The sequence below is a fragment of the Schistocerca nitens genome, chromosome 8, assembly GCF_023898315.1.
Source record: "Schistocerca nitens isolate TAMUIC-IGC-003100 chromosome 8, iqSchNite1.1, whole genome shotgun sequence".
Taxonomy (NCBI): Eukaryota; Metazoa; Arthropoda; class Insecta; order Orthoptera; family Acrididae; genus Schistocerca; species Schistocerca nitens.
Window position 1 is genome coordinate 70,098,384 of NC_064621.1, and position 16,672 is coordinate 70,115,055.

At 43.8% G+C, this 16,672-nt stretch overlaps 1 protein-coding gene across 1 annotated transcript in view; it reads right to left on the bottom strand.

Annotated features, from left to right (window-relative positions):
- LOC126198604 (steroid receptor seven-up, isoforms B/C) overlaps positions 1–16,672 on the bottom strand; it is a 561,753-nt gene that overhangs the window by 130,967 nt on the left and 414,114 nt on the right. The gene's annotated exons all lie outside the window — the stretch shown is intronic.

Here is a 16,672-nt window from a genome sequence, read left to right on the forward strand (position 1 = left end):
GTGATGCCAACTTAAAGCCATCAAAGTACCAAACTTGCCCTACTACCAGTTTTTTCTCCAGACCAGTTTGTCTCTTTTTAATGAATGACTCTCATGTATATACATATATACACTCCTGGAAATTGAAATAAGAACACCGTGAATTCATTGTCCCAGGAAGGGGAAACCTTATTGACACATTCCTGGGGTCAGATACATCACATGATCACACTGACAGAACCACAGGCACATAGACACAGGCAACAGAGCATGCACAATGTTGGCACTAGTACAGTGTATATCCACCTTTCGCAGCAATGCAGGCTGCTATTCTCCCATGGAGACGATCGTAGAGATGCTGGATGTAGTCCTGTGGAACGGCTTGCCATGCCATTTCCACCTGGCGCCTCAGTTGGACCAGCGTTCGTGCTGGACGTGCAGACCGCGTGAGACGACGCTTCATCCAGTCCCAAACATGCTCAATGGGGGACAGATCCGGAGATCTTGCTGGCCAGGGTAGTTGACTTACACCTTCTAGAGCACGTTGGGTGGCACGGGATACATGCGGACGTGCATTGTCCTGTTGGAACAGCAAGTTCCCTTGCCGGTCTAGGAATGGTAGAACGATGGGTTCGATGACGGTTTGGATGTACCGTGCACTATTCAGTGTCCCCTCGACGATCACCAGTGGTGTACGGCCAGTGTAGGAGATCGCTCCCCACACCATGATGCCGGGTGTTGGCCCTGTGTGCCTCGGTCGTATGCAGTCCTGATTGTGGCGCTCACCTGCACGGCGCCAAACACGCATACGACCATCATTGGCACCAAGGCAGAAGCGACTCTCATCGCTGAAGACGACACGTCTCCATTCGTCCCTCCATTCACGCCTGTCGCGACACCACTGGAGGCGGGCTGCACGATGTTGGGGCGTGAGCGGAAGACGGCCTAACGGTGTGCGGGACCGTAGCCCAGCTTCATGGAGACGGTTGCGAATGGTCCTCGCCGATACCCCAGGAGCAACAGTGTCCCTAATTTGCTGGGAAGTGGCGGTGCGGTCCCCTACGGCACTGCATAGGATCCTACGGTCTTGGCGTGCATCCGTGCGTCGCTGCGGTCCGGTCCCAGGTCGACGGGCACGTGCACCTTCCGCCGACCATTGGCGACAACATCGATGTACTGTGGAGACCTCACGCCCCACGTGTTGAGCAATTCAGCGGTACGTCCACCCGGCCTCCCGCATGCCCACTATACGCCCTCGCTCAAAGTCCGTCAACTGCACATACGGTTCACGTCCACGCTGTCGCGGCATGCTACCAGTGTTAAAGACTGCGATGGAGCTCCGTATGCCACGGAAAACTGGCTGACACTGACGGCGGCGGTGCACAAATGCTGCGCAGCTAGCGCCATTCGACGGCCAACACCGCGGTTCCTGGTGTGTCCGCTGTGCCGTGCGTGTGATCATTGCTTGTACAGCCCTCTCGCAGTGTCCGGAGTAAGTATGGTGGGTCTGACACACCGTTGTCAATGTGTTCTTTTTTCCATTTCTAGGAGTGTATAACAAAATGAAGCACCCACTAAATAGTGTACAACAGAATCGTAATGATTATGGGTATTAAAATCCAGAATTCCTGATTTGTGTACTATACTGCATACGAGGTCAGAGAAACCTAAAAGACTGAATCATTTCCATGTGCTTGTCACTCGCAGAAACGGACCATTATTCCCAATAAACGTAATTCACAGAGAATTGCTGACGAAATATTGGAAAGTCGCAACATTAAGGAAACAACACAACAATTACGTTCGTTACTACGACAACTCTGTTGTCGCAACTTCAGCAGTACAACCACTAACTCAGTCTCCGAAGTAGCTACGACTATATAAATTCTGTTTCCGACTTCGCAGCACCTGTAAGTGTTTACGTAACGTTCTCACTTTTCACTGGCCCCGTATACCTCCGAAACTCGCAGGAAGCTGAATATGGAGGGGAAGCGATCGTCTGATGCTGAAGGCAAGAGGCCTCACTTTAATATCGTCCGTAGTGTGTATTCCTGAAACGAAGCACCTGGCATAATTGTTATGTACGGCAGGTGATTACTGCTTAAATTTAAATGCTTATAGCGTGCGCCGTTAAATAAACTTTAGAGTTATCTCCATAATCTTGCGGGGCAGCGAAAAAGAGGTGACAACAGGAACAGCCGTGGCGTGTTAATAGCGCCGGACAAACCCGTCGCATAGGACCAGTTTTGGTCCCTAAAACTGAGCGTGCCAGGGTGAATAAATCTTGATCGTGGGAGCCTAATTTTCTTATTATAACACCCTGTGAACGCACTTAACACGTTGAATGAGCTAGTTTCTGTTTTATTTTTGGACCATTTAAACACCATCTTCACAGCTCTTTACCTAGAGTGTAAAACGGCGTAACGCTGTGAGAAAACGCGTGAATATGTAAGTCTGAGTCGCAGTTAGCTCCTTCCTGCTTCAGCGCTGAGAACAAGACAGAAATTACTCTCATTTTACACTTTCCGCTGGATTATAAGACGTTGATGACCAGACGGTGCCAAGAACAAGTACGATATTTCCTTTTTCCCATGTTGTACATTCCATACTGTGCAGTAATTTTATCATCCGCTGTTAAGTTGTAAAGAAATAGTCTTCCACATCGAGAGTCAAATTAATTAAAACTCTTTTACGTGTAATTCCGCGTCTTACTGTGAAAATTAAATTAGTGAGATCGGATATTTCTACAAACATTCTACGGTCTTTACCAGAGCGGCAAAACTGATGTTTCTTAAAATGGGAGGTCCTCGAGATTAATATTTTAATGTATTCTGGAGCTAGAGGTTTGACGTGTCGAAAGTGACTGTTAAAGTCATTCGTAGCGACGACTTTTTTATGTGCCATCTTTGAAATAGTATTAGGCGATTTCGTACACAGTATTATTCTTATTTAGTTGCTAAAGGTTGACTTTCTTAGGAAAATCAGATCTATTTGCGACAGGCATGTCGAATTTTCTGAAATATACATGTAAATCATATTATACAGTATTGTAATTTATTAAGTCATTTAGATTACTTCGCGTATCTCGAAAAGAATTGTCTCATGTTAACATCACATTAAGCCGTTAGCTATTAATTCCAGATTCTTCATTTGCATGGAAATGAGAGATCCGAAGATAGAATCTTATCTCATCCAATTGCTGGAAACGCAAAAAACCGATAACTGGTCGCTTTCGACATTCTCCCAAGAAACTATAAATTGTTGGATCGAGATTGCGAGTTAAGCCACTGATTATGATGATTGCATTAATGAAAATAAATACAGTCACAAACAGTGAATTTACACTCTTGTAGAGTATTATACCTGTTTACACTCTTGTAGAGTATTATACCTGTTTACCTTCTGACTCCTGAATTTACAATTTGCCAGCTTGTACGTTAATAAAATTAATTTCTTTTTCTATTTATTAAAATGCTTTTTTAACCTTGCCTGACTTTGCCGTATTTCTAGTCTGTGAATCGTTTACTCCTGTCCTTTTCTAAGCGAAGTAAAGAAAATGAAGTGTTACAGTTTGCCTGTGCATGTGCCCCAAGCTCTCTAATCTCATTTTCATAGTCTCCACGGGAGATACACGACGGTGTGTAGCTGAATAATCGCACCATCTTCCTCGAATGCTGTTCTTTAAATTTACCCAACAGAGTTTCGCTAGAACAGCGTCCCATTTCTTCCAGACATTACCATTTAAAACTTACTGGCAGATTAGAACTGTGTGCCGGACGGAGACTCGAACTCGGGACCTTTGTCTGCCAGGAAGTTTCATATCAGCGCACACTCCGCTGCAAAGTGAAAATCTCATTCTGATTACCATTTAAGTTCACAGAAAATTGCAGTTACACTTCCATATGCTCGAGGCTGACCTGTTACTATATTGGTAACGCTTCTGTGGATTCGTTCGGCATCTGTCGTAATGCTGACTTTATGGGGACTCCAAACACTGGTACTGTAGATAAGAACAGGTCGTACAAGTGACTGGTATGAGACATCCCTTACAGGCACACTGAAAATTCACCGAACTGTTCCAAGGTATCTTAGTCTTCCTTTTCCCTTCGTTCTCTAATACTGTTTCACGTTGCTATGTCGCAAATATATTTTTGACACTTGCTTTTCGCAGCCGCTGACGTAATGTACGTTAGACACACTTTATTCTAAGTTTTATTTTGTTTTGAATTGTGTGTATGTATCTTACGCGACTACAGAAATTATATTTCTCTCTTTTAATCACGGGTGATCACGGAGAGAATGTGTGAAGCGTTTGATGACGGACCGCGCTCTCGAATATTTGTTCACTGGCCGCAACCTGCTGAATGCCATCCTCCATCAGAGCAACGATTACACATTGTCCCTGTTTCTCCCGTGAGACTTTGATCGTGAATTCCTGTATGGCGTAGATGTAAGTGGATAATTTTAGTTCAGTTATTATCAGATATTAGTGAGGCTTTGTCAGCGTAACTTCGAAGAGAATAAAAGTTAAAGCTGAGCGAGAGCTGGTGATGTTTACTGGCGTGGAGTTATATATTAATGGAATGTTATGTACTGATTTATTAAAATGACTAAGATTTTTTTTTGCCAAATGATGTAGTTTATTTTTACCAGCTGAGAAGACAGAGAAAGATAAGATGGTTACAGGATATTTTAAACGGAAAACGATGGTTTATTTGAAAGACCTGGTGTGCATTTTACGTGAGGGAAGAAAGGAATTATTAAACCATGTATAGGAGTCCTGTGCCGCTAAGCGACGATATGATGAATGCTATTGATGGCAGGTAGATTCGAAGCTCATCAACGTCTTCATCCATGCTCTAGTTATGTTACTACATTTTCCTTTTCACGCTTTAGACAGGCGAACCTGTAGCTCTAAAATTGGAAATTAATGTTATCAGTCGATGAAGAATTTTGGTAAACAGTGGACATAGAACCCTGATTAAGATTATTTGCTGTCTCGTTTATTATATGGTGTTCAACAAACTTGGAATAAATAAAATATAATAAGAAAAATCAACGACACGACGACACACCAAAATGTGATCGTCCCATTTCACACCGGTTCTCAGTATTAACGTTACGGAGTTATGTGATGTGACGTGCTCAATACGGTTACCACTAATATTGTAATCGGATTCGATCGGAAAAAAGTGAAATCATTAGGAACGGAAAAATAAGCTCGAAAAATGCGAAATGATTGAGAGGAATGCAGACCCTGTTCTTCTGAAAGGAGCTATACTAAAACGATTTAGGGAAACCGCAGAAAACTTATGGCTGGCGGAAAGGGGATTTGAACCACCGTCCCTCGAAATGGGAGTCTAGTGTATTAACCAATGGCCACCTAGCATACTCGTTAGAGACGGAGAGGACTAGCTCACATGAGGATGGTTGGGAAAATTTAGGGAAACCTCGCGAAACTTAAATATAGGAAATGAATCACGGTTCTCCAGAAAACATACCAGTGTCTTAGAAAGTGCGCCACCTCTGTCCCATGTTGATGGTTTTTGTGGCTCGGTGTGACTTGGAGCGCTTTTTTTTATGTCACCAGATTTTTGAATGGACTGGTGGCGTCTGCCACGAATTCCTGTTATCTGCCACTCTCTTCATCTCAGAGTAGCACTTGCCCCCAGTTACTTGTTCGATATATTCTAGTCTCTGTCTTTCTCTACAGGTTTTAGCCTCTAGTACCGCGCACGTTATCCTCTGATGCCTTAAGACATATCCTCTCTCCCTGTCCTTTCTTTTTCTTCTTCTTCTTCTCTCAATCTTCTCCATACATTCGTTTCCTCGCCGGTTCTGCGAACAACCTCCTATTTTCTTATCAGTCCATCTAATTTTCGACATCCTTCGATAAGCGCAAAATCTAGAACGCCCGATTCCCTCCTTTGCCAGTCTTCCCACAGCCATGATTCGCCTCCATTCAATACTATTCTCCAACGGTACATTCTCAGATATTTCTTCCTGAGATTAATTCCGATGTTTAATGCTGGGAGACATTTTTGACCATGTATGCCCATTTTGTCTCATTTTATGTCCTCCCCGCTTTGTATGAGCAATAGGTGCGAAACACTGCAGCTCTATCTCGTATCGTTTCTAATCCGAGTACTTAGTTCTTGTTCTTCAGTTATTAAGTGTCCCGCGTGGTTCTTGTGCGTATTGCATATCACCTGTCATTCTTTATAGCTCGCACGTACCTTTCTGAGAATTGCAAACATCTTGTACCATTTTGAAAACTCGAAAGCTTTCTGTAGGTAAACAAATCCAGTGAACATATCTCGAATTTCCCGAAATCTTGCTTCTGTTACCAAGCAAAACGTCATAACTATCTCTCTGGTGATTGAGAGACTAATGCTTGATGATAAGGCTAACAAGAAGATTTTTGAAGATCAGGGTGCACTGGAGAAAGTTCGTATAGCCTGCAGCAATAAGATGGGTGCTTTTGATTTGAATCCACAGAGGGCGTCTGGTGTACCTTGGCGTAAATATACTAGAAGGAATAGGTTTAAGTTTGTAACGTATTCTAAGCCTGATCTGAGCGCTGATATAACGTAAGTGAAATCCTGGACAGATCTAGATAAAGAGTGTAAGGTTAAAAATCGACTGTTTCAAGGTACTAACCCATTTTATATTGGACTACAGATTGCTGGTGATGAACAACCTGTAGCCAAAAGCGTCGTCCTCTAACTGTTTTGGGGCAGTATTGCCAGTTTTTGGTGAAAGTCCAGTACCAGTCGCTAGCTCGTGACATCCGCCAGTGTGCAACACCGGCTGGCTGCCTGCTCGGAGCGGGACACGCCCACGGCCGGGGCCCGCACTCCCCTGCCCGCCGGTGGCTGCGGCGGTGTCGAAACGGCCGGGCCGCGGCAGTATGGAAAGCTCGCGGAGAGCCCGCCCACTATCCCGCACTCACTCGCTGCTCAATAGCCGGTGCTGGCGGCCAGCGAAAGTGGGCGCCCGTCTCGCCGTTCCCCCCACTCGCCGGATAATCGCGAAGAGCGCGGCCGGCTGATTTACGGCCGCCACGGCCGCGTACGGCGGAAGAAAAACAGCGCTTCGCCTGCGCGAGTAACGAGTCCTTTAAATTGCTGCGCGCGACCGCCGGCAGTAAGTCACGTGCCCGCTAACGAGATGCGCCTACTCGCTAGCGACCATCGCCGCCCCACATCGCTTCCGAGTGGTCGCGCTCTGCAAGGAAGTTCCTAACGGACCGCGAACGTGTCACTGCCCGTAGTCCGCTGTCAGTCACACGTGCGAAACTCTTTCCCACACGCCACACTGCTCACTGTCAGGGGACAGTAACAAGTACTGACCGCCACAATTCTTTTTCATACTAGCTGTAACCCCGCACTTTGCTCTGGCTCACTCTGGTTAAAAGGAAAATGAAAAAAAGACAAGAAACGCGGTTTTAATATGTATGGGAATGGGATGTAACATGTGGTGTATTGGGGGGCAGCATATCACAAGTCACTGTGTTCCTCGAACCACTCCATCACACTCCTGGCCTCGTGACCTGGCGCATTATCTTGCTGAAAAATGCCACTGCTGTTGGGGAACATAATTGTCATTAAGGGGTGTACGTGGTCTGTAACCAGTATACGGATACTCCTTGACCATCGTGGTGCCTTGCACCTTCTCGAACACTCGACAAGTCGTGCAGTTCCCGAAACGTTCGTGCCGAGCCTCTGGGCCATCACAATCTGCCCTCGGTCACGCTCAGGTATCTCGCGCGCCTTCCCCATCCTACACTTGGGCAGTGTATATCTTCTTCTTCTCCTCCTCCTCCTCCTCCTCCTCTCTCTCTCTCTCTCATATATATATATATATATATATATATATATATATATATATATATATATATATATATATCGTTTAAGAAGGGATTTTCCGAAATTCCAACCCTAAAGAGGTGAAATAGGGGTGAAGGGTTCTTTTGAAAAATGTCGCTATTAAGGCAGTTTTGAAGCTAGACCTTCGAAAATTGATATTTTCTTTCTCAGTCAGAAATAAAGCAACACATGTTTCAGCATTCTTTGGAAATGGGGGTAAAATAGAGGGTTAAACATTTATTTTGAAAACATTTCATTATTAAAGAACTACTGAAGTATTTTTAAACCTATGTCTATGAATATTGGTATTTGGCTTCTCGGTTACAAATAAAAAAATACGTGTTTCAGTGTTTTTGCAACTTCAACCCCTAAGGGACTGCAATAGGGGATGAAAATGTTTAAGAAAATATTTCTTTATACTGAAAAAATTTAAAGCTAAATTACTTAAAATTGGTATTTCGCTTGTCTTTAGATATCAAGAAATATTTGTTAGTGGATGAAAGTTGGTATGAAAATATCAGCACAAGAACGCAAAAGCCATGATCAACTTTGTGCTCATACTATCAGATTGGCTTTATGATCAGAAGGACATTCGGAAAGGACCATGCTAATATGGCTAAGCGTGGAAAGGTTTCGCAATTTGTGAACAACAAAAAAATTCTATTAAATAAAAACAAAACAAAAAAACTTTGCAGGCCATACAGTTTAAGCGAGCGAAGCAGCGGTCGCGGAGATAGTTGAAATACATAGCCTATGTTCGTCCAAACGTGTAAACATTTGAAGTAAATTGGCCAACTGCTTCTTGAGACATTTATTAACAATATTTCCCATTTATATATTACATATATTTTTGCGTATTGTACATATAAAACAGATATAGCCAATTTTCAATCTAAGTGTTCATTAGAGCATAGTGTAAAATTTTAAGAAAATCTGTCAAGGACGTATCCAGTTTTTTGATGTCCAAATGTGTGTGGAATCTCATGGGACTTAACTGCTAAGGTCATCAGTCCCTAAGCTTACACACTACTTAAAACCTAAATTATCCTAAGGACAAACACACAAACCCATGGCCGAGGGAGGACTCGAACCTCCGCCGGGACTAGCCGCACAGTCCATGACTGCAGCGCCTCAGACCGCTCGGCTAATCCCGCGCGGCCAGATTTTTGATAACAATATTTCACTTTATACATTATATATAGAGTTAGAAGGTATATGTATTAAAAGTATGAAGACTATGTCTATCCCAATGTTCATTTTACTATCGAGCAAAATTTCAAGTGAATGGGTCAAGAATTTTTCGTGATTTAAGGTAACAACGTTTGCCCAGGTGTATAAGAGCACGCCCGTATTCTAATGCAACGTTGTGTCAAAATTTCAAGTCAGTCGACCAGATAATTTTCGAGTTTCACGAGCACAAACATACGCAGGCGGAATTTTTACATTTCAGGATAAGGCAATTCATTATTGCTTACAAGGACAGAGCTTAGCCACTTCTGCCGGGACCCTTACCGTCGCGTGGGTTTGGTTTTTATTTTTGTCTGCCGGACTGAGTCTCTTTCCTTCCTTCAAACCAACCTGCAAAGACTCTGCACAATCTGCGCTACGCATTTCTCTGGTTTACGTTGCCACTCGACACCAGTCGATCGCTACACATGTAGCTGAGTTTTAACAGAACGAAACCACCACGCCGTTGCCAGGTCGAAACTTGGTAATTACTTTAAACTTAGTTGTTTCGTGGGCCGGTTGTGTACTGTTGTTTGGAAAGGATTACAGAGTGCTGTAGTATCGATAATTGATAGTAATCTGATGTTTACGCGCGGTAGCTACGTGTCAAACTTGTACTTCGGTTAACTTTGACTTAGGTGTTTACTGTGTAGCTCCAGCTTTGAACTGACCGCTAGTGTGTTCGGCCTATCACTGGCTTTAGGCACCCCAAAAAGACAAAAATATACGAACCTAATCCAACTTCAGATCTGGAGAAGCGATACATCTCTATCGAATAAAAGTAAAAAAAGAACGGTCTTTTATTCGTTGCAGGTGCTCATTATATCAGATACGTTGCAGTAAATCAGAGGAAAATTAACCTAAAATAAAACCTAACTGCGTTGAAGGGGAAGAGTGGGAAAGGTATATGTGCGCGCTTTACTGAGCAGCCGGAAAAGAAGAAGAAGGAAACCAGAAGTAAGAAGGAAACACCAGAGTTATCGAAGGTATCAGATGTTTCTACATATGTGACGATGAAGATGACGGTGCTTGCTACAACCAGGTTACTGGCGCATTGAATTCCTCCCTATATCGAGTAAAGAATGTAATGAGTAATGCTGCCGTGGGGAGAAATAGTGACTTTTTATCCAGCAAACTCACACTCCAAAAATTATTGAAATGTGCAAATAAAAGTGATTAAACGTTCCATGTTGCTCTTTAAATGATCCCATTATTATAATTTTCAAATAGAAACTGAGAAATAGTTTCAATAATGTATACTCAAAATAAATTTCTCTCTCAAGAACACGATTACCCAATCATTGGTGATAATTACTCCATGGAGTACGGAATAGGGCACAACCACATCTTTGTGGTATTTGCAGTTAAACTTCATTGTATTACGTTTTAAATCGGTTAATTATAGTAAAGGTAGAGAAACTATAGCACTAGTACGAACAATTGGTTTCAGATTACTTTCTACGAATGGGCCAAATTATTAATAATTTCTGCTTATGGGCGCACTTTCACCACATAGCTGTCGAAGCGGAAAAATGATGCTGTCGGTGACGCTTAAAAGCCTTTGACACGGTGGTCCAGTGCATACCGTTAAGTAACGCAAAACGAAAAAGGTTCACAGACATGTGAGTTGCTAGAACACGTGAGAAGTAATAGTACCCAGTACGTTATCGTCGATGGCGAGTGTTCATCAGAGACAACGGCATTGTCAGGACTACCAGGGAAGTGTGATACGGCCGCTCCTGCTCTCTACATACATAAATGATGTAATGGACAGGATGAGCGGCAATCTGCGGTTGTTTGCTGATGATGCTGTGATGTACGCGAAGATGTCGTCGTTGAGATGACTTACACAAAATTTCTAGTTGGTCTGATGAATGGCACCTTGCTCCAAATGTAGAAAAATTTAAGTTATCGCAGATGAGTCGACCACATGGATTGGACGAAGACGCCGAAGCAATTACAGGCGGGCTGCTATATTTGTTACCAGTAGGTCCGATCAGCACGCGAGTATTACGGAGATTCTTCGCGAACTCATCTTGGAATTCCTCGAAGGAAGACAAGGTTCTTTTCGTGGAAGAAAATTTAGAGAACCAGTATTTGAAGGTGACTGCAGAACGATTCGAGAAATCAAAAAGAAAGGAGGAGAAAGGTTACTTACAACTCAAAGTACACGTAATGAACGTGCAACCGGGCCCGTGAGGCTTTGCGGGGACGTTCAGTAAATTCGACGGTCGCAAGTAGGGTTGTACTAGATCAGTTAGGCAAACAGTCATAGCTCTGGATTGCTCAGGGGTGGGATCGAAAGGACGGAGGGGGAGGGGGTAGTGCACGTACAGGCCGGCCGCGGTGGTCTAGCGGTTCTAGGCGCTCAGTCCGGAACCGCGCGACTGCTACGGTCGCAGGTTCAAATCCTGCCTCGGGCATGGATGTGTGTGCTGTCCTTAGGTTAGTTAGGTTTAAGTAGTTCTAGGTTCTAGGGGACTGATGACCACAGATGTTAAGTCCCATAGTGCTCAGAGCCATTTGAACCAGTGCACGTACAGAAGGATACTGTCAAAAAAAAAAAAGGTGTAGTAGATTCAGGACGAGCTAGAAGATTCACCGAGCGCAAATCATTTGGTATTATCGCGACGAGTAGGATCGAGGCAGCAAAAATTGCAGTGTTGGCAAAAGAGAGGGGGCAACAGGTAGAACGAGCATCGCGTCTGATGGATAAGCGCCAGAAGAGAAAGAAACACTGGGAGAACGAGACGGACGTGCGATGTGTAATAACACAAACTACCAGATAAGGTGTGCGAACGGTGTGGAAGCGTCCCGACGTGACCCGGATGGCGACAGTAATGGTATTGGCCGTCGGAAGCCTGTGTGGGTTAGCCGGCGGCCGCTACCTTGCAGCGGCGGCGGCGTGATTGAGAGAAAAAGACAGGTACGAGAGAGGAGTGGAGAGGAGCGTGGAGAGAGAGAGAGAGGAGAGAGGAGAGACGAGCCGTGAGGTCAGCCGCGGGTCGCTGACCTTGCACGCGCCCCGGGCGGCCGCCGCAGCGGCAGCGGCCAGCCGCTCCGCTGGCCGAGGGATGGGCAAAGTGGCGTCGGCTGCAGGCCACCGCTCCCATTCATTAGCCCACACTCACAGCTCGCTCTACCCACTTCCTAATCGCATATTTCCTGTCTCACTCAATCACACTACTTCTTATCGCTCCTCATTTCGTGGCCTACGTTCCAAGGATCATTCTACTGTCACTTGCCCCGACTTCACATATTTTAGGAGAAATTGGCTCTGAGCACTATGCGACTTAACTTCTGAGGTCATCAGTCGCCTAGAACTTAGCACTAATTAAACCTAACTAACCTAAGGACAGCACACACATCCATGACCGAGGCAGGATTCGAACCTGCGACCGTAGCGGTCGCTCGGCTCCAGACTGGACCGCCTAGAACCGCACGGCCACTCCGGCCGGCTTGGGACAAATAAATGAGGTTTCAATAGTTTACTGTCATTGCCAAAAGCTGTGCAATACTGCCAACAGTGACAAAACTTAGGTGTTCATCTCACATCACCTTTCACTAATATCGCCCAATTTGCTGTACATGCCATGGCAGCAAACTGCTCACATCTGTTGAAAGCTCAAGGTGATTTATGAAATATGTACGGTTTGAAAACTTTTTTATTTTCCGGTAGCCATACTGCTTATTCTTGAGCAGAAATAAACAGTGAAATAAATGGAAGATCTAATAATGAAGCCCGCCAACGTCTTCTTTCAGTAGCATACACCATTCGTGAAACATCATTTCGGAGCATGGCTCAATCTTCAAAGCATCCGTTGGCTATCATACGACGTCCAATGTGATGTCAACGCGCCTTATCCTGCATATGACTCCCAGCGAAGTTTCTTCCACACGTTGAAAATGACAATACAAATACTATTGCTAAGTTTTCCATAGAAAAGAATTACCATCTGTGGCATGTTGACTGAATATGAGCACAATTATCCTGTTGAGTCAGTTACATACAGGGGGCGACACGTATAAGTGCTAATATTTTTGTATCATGAAGTTGAAGTCAACATCATTACATCAGTATTTACTTTATTTGCAGATTAATAATTACAGCTGTCAGAAATAGCTATTCGAAGTAGTATGTTTTTAGGTCAGGTAGTACCTCCAAGTGCATGTGGTAAGGGCACACCATCAATGCTTATTTTCCCCTGGGAAACAGATCAGGTGCTGAAGAGTGATGCATAGACACAGAACGGTTAGTCTACACTGACAGGCATAGCCCACTTAGTGGTGCAGCTACAGCCATGCAGAAAACATTAGGTTGGAAAGTTTGTTATGTGCTTGCGGGAATACTGTTCGACACAGAGAAGAAACAACCAGCAAACTGTTGTTTGTACATAACATACCACATATAAAAATATCTGCACTTATGTCCGTTACAGGAAGTATTTATAATACCACAGTAATGTGTAATTATGATATCCAAGAGTAATAGTTGCATAAAATCAAGAAACGTTTTGAATGAGCTCTACTCATCATCATATTCGCTCTTAAACTCAAAGTTCGCCTACATTAGCGCAGTATGCACCGACGATCTGCTTGAAGGAGGAGGAGAGGGGGGGGGGGGGGGAGCTCAGAGCCGCAAATTTAAAATTACCGGTATTAATACAGAGTTTCTTCATTTCGCTTTAGGATCCTGTAAGCTAATCCAGCAACTAATGATATGATGCTTCCTCTGAGACTGCTAACATATAGCTAAATAAGGATTTAATCGAGAGAATTTTACTAACGAATGGCACTACGAACATAATTTTTGAAGAAAGCCCAATTTTACGAAAGTAGTTATTGAGGAAATGACTGCATTACTAATATGAGAGTCCATTTCTCTGAACAGCTATTTCGATTTAAATTGATTTTAAGGTAGCCTTCAACACGACGGTCAGAGTGTTTTACTAGCAATGGTCCCGTGAAAGAGGATATGCCGTTGTCTTCGTGACACGCTCGAAAGGAGAATAAAAACAATAAAATAAGTACCACTCTATTGCTGAAAAAATAAAGTGAAGATTTATCCAGTACCGTTTTTCCCGATTTAATGCCTACATTTAGGAATTAAACTGGGTTTTTATTAATTTATAATTATTGTTCTTTACGTCTAATTTTGCAACGTATTTTTGTTTGAAACACCATCGCAGCTTTTTATCGAACGGGATGGAATGCCCGCTAAGGCGATACTGGCTGCATTCCGTGCAACGGGGGTTGATGGCAGCCGGGTGCAGCACCATTTCTGCCCCGTTTTGGATTGCGCTTACATCGACGGGAATCTCGTTAACAAAGATCAGTCCCTCGGCCGTAAATCAGGGACACTCTTAACTGTATTGGCGAAAATTCTCGTTCATTTGGAGTATTTGTCAATTCATCACTTTTTTAGCCAGCACTTGGGCATGTCAGCCGATTTATTAAAGTGGAAGCTTTTATCCGAACGCTTTTCAGTCAAGGTTCACCACCGGTGAGGCACCGCTTTTAGATGCCTCCGTTGTTATGATTACGCTCGAGTACAACCGACATGCATCGCAAATTCTAAATTTTCATTAAGCTTAAACCACATTACTTTCACATTTTCGCTTCCCCTCCATTTTTCCTTGATGCTGGCAAAGAAGACATTCAAGAATGACTCGTGCAGTAGCTGACTTAAGCAAGCGAAAGTACGAAAAGGGAAAAAATTTTTCTGCGTAAGGCGAACTTTTATGTGACTTTCTGAGCGCAGACAGAAGGTTAAATCAAAATGGACAGAATTAATTTTAAATTCAACAGATAGTACTGAGATGGTATATTTGAATACAGACTGTAATACCTCATGTTGGCGTTGTGTACTTACGCACGAAGACTACAACACGATCCATTTGCGACACTCACCTGAAACAAAAGAAAGAAAGCATTAGCTCCGTCGCCAAGTATAGTGAATCACAGAGTAACATTCGTAATGCTATGAGAATGCAGCTGGTCACGTTGTGAGAACTCTTGCGGACGGCCGTTGTCGTAAGCGAGAAAACGTTGGCCTGGAGAAAGAGGGAGGGAGAGAGAGAGAGAGAGAAACTGAGAGAGAGCTCACGGCGGGTAACGGCGAGACACTATAGCCGGCTAGCCACCTGCAGGTGGCCCACACAGCACGAGGGCCCAGCGAACCACGGCGGGCACAAGCAGAGCTGACTCTGTCCCTCTGACTCATCCTCCGTCCGCATCCTGCCACTGGCTTCAAATGGTTCAAATGGCTCTGTGCACTATGCGACTTAACTTCTGAGGTCATCAGTCGCCTAGAACATAGAACTACTTAAACCTAACTAACCTAAGGACAGCACACACATCCATACCCGAGGCAGGATTCGAACCTGTGACCGTAGCGCTGGGCTCCAGACTGTAGCGCCTAGAACCGCACGGCCACTCCGGCCGGCCCATTGGCTTCAGTCTGTGTCGAATATTCAGCTCGCATCGTTTGTGAGTCCGCCAAGAAAGCTACAGTTCGCAAAAAAAGAGGGATTATCCGAATTGGTCGAAAACCGGTGGATGCAATTTACATGCACGGACAAACAAATGATTACAATTTCAAAAAAATTAGGTGGTTGTGTAAGAGAACGCGCTTCACAAACTGAATAAGTAAATAACGCGTGGGTCCACACCTGTCCCTTATCCAAACAGTTATTGGGCTTGGTATTGATTGATAGAGTGGTTGGATGTCCTCCTGAGGGATAACGGGCCAAATTATGCCTAGTCGGCCTGTCAGATCGTCAAAATACCGAGCTGGCTGGAGAGCTCGGTCCATAATGCTCCAAACGTTCTCAATTTGGGAGAGACCCGGCGGCCTTGCTCACCAACGTAGAGTTTGGCAAGCACGTAGGCAATCAGTAGAAACTCTTGACGTCTGCGTGTGGCATTATCTTGCTAAGGTCTAAGTCCAGGATGGCTTGCCACCAAGCGCACGAAAACGGGGCGAGACTGATGGCCCAGTAGTTTGATCCCTTTACTCACTACACCAACCAACTGTAACGTTGTTACTTTAATTTGCTATGAAAGCGGTACTGCTAGACAATAAAAGCGGGTTAAAAGCTGTGAGCTGTCTGGGGAAGTTAACCGTGCATTACTGCGCAACTGTTTCACCAGGTATCTAGTCTACGTTTACCAAATTCCCAAACAGACTAACATTAATTATAATCTTTTAATAGTCATACAACAACCGGTAATATATATATATATATATATATATATATATATATATATATATATATATATATATATAAAGAGAATTTAAATAAAAAGAAAGAAATCAGTTTATATTTGGAAATTTATTTTAAGATTGATCATTGAAATTTCAGCATATTAAACTCGATTCATAACTAAGCTGGTGCCTTATTTAGGATTGTGAAAATGTGAGATTGTAATCTTACGGAACACATCAAATATGGAGCCAAGATTGGGAGACTGCATACAACACTGCATTCATAAAATAACACACGAAGAACGTTGAAACATATGCAAGCGGAAATTAACCACAACCAACCGATTCAATTTTCACCCAAAGAAATTACATTCGTAGCGCAATCCTGTCC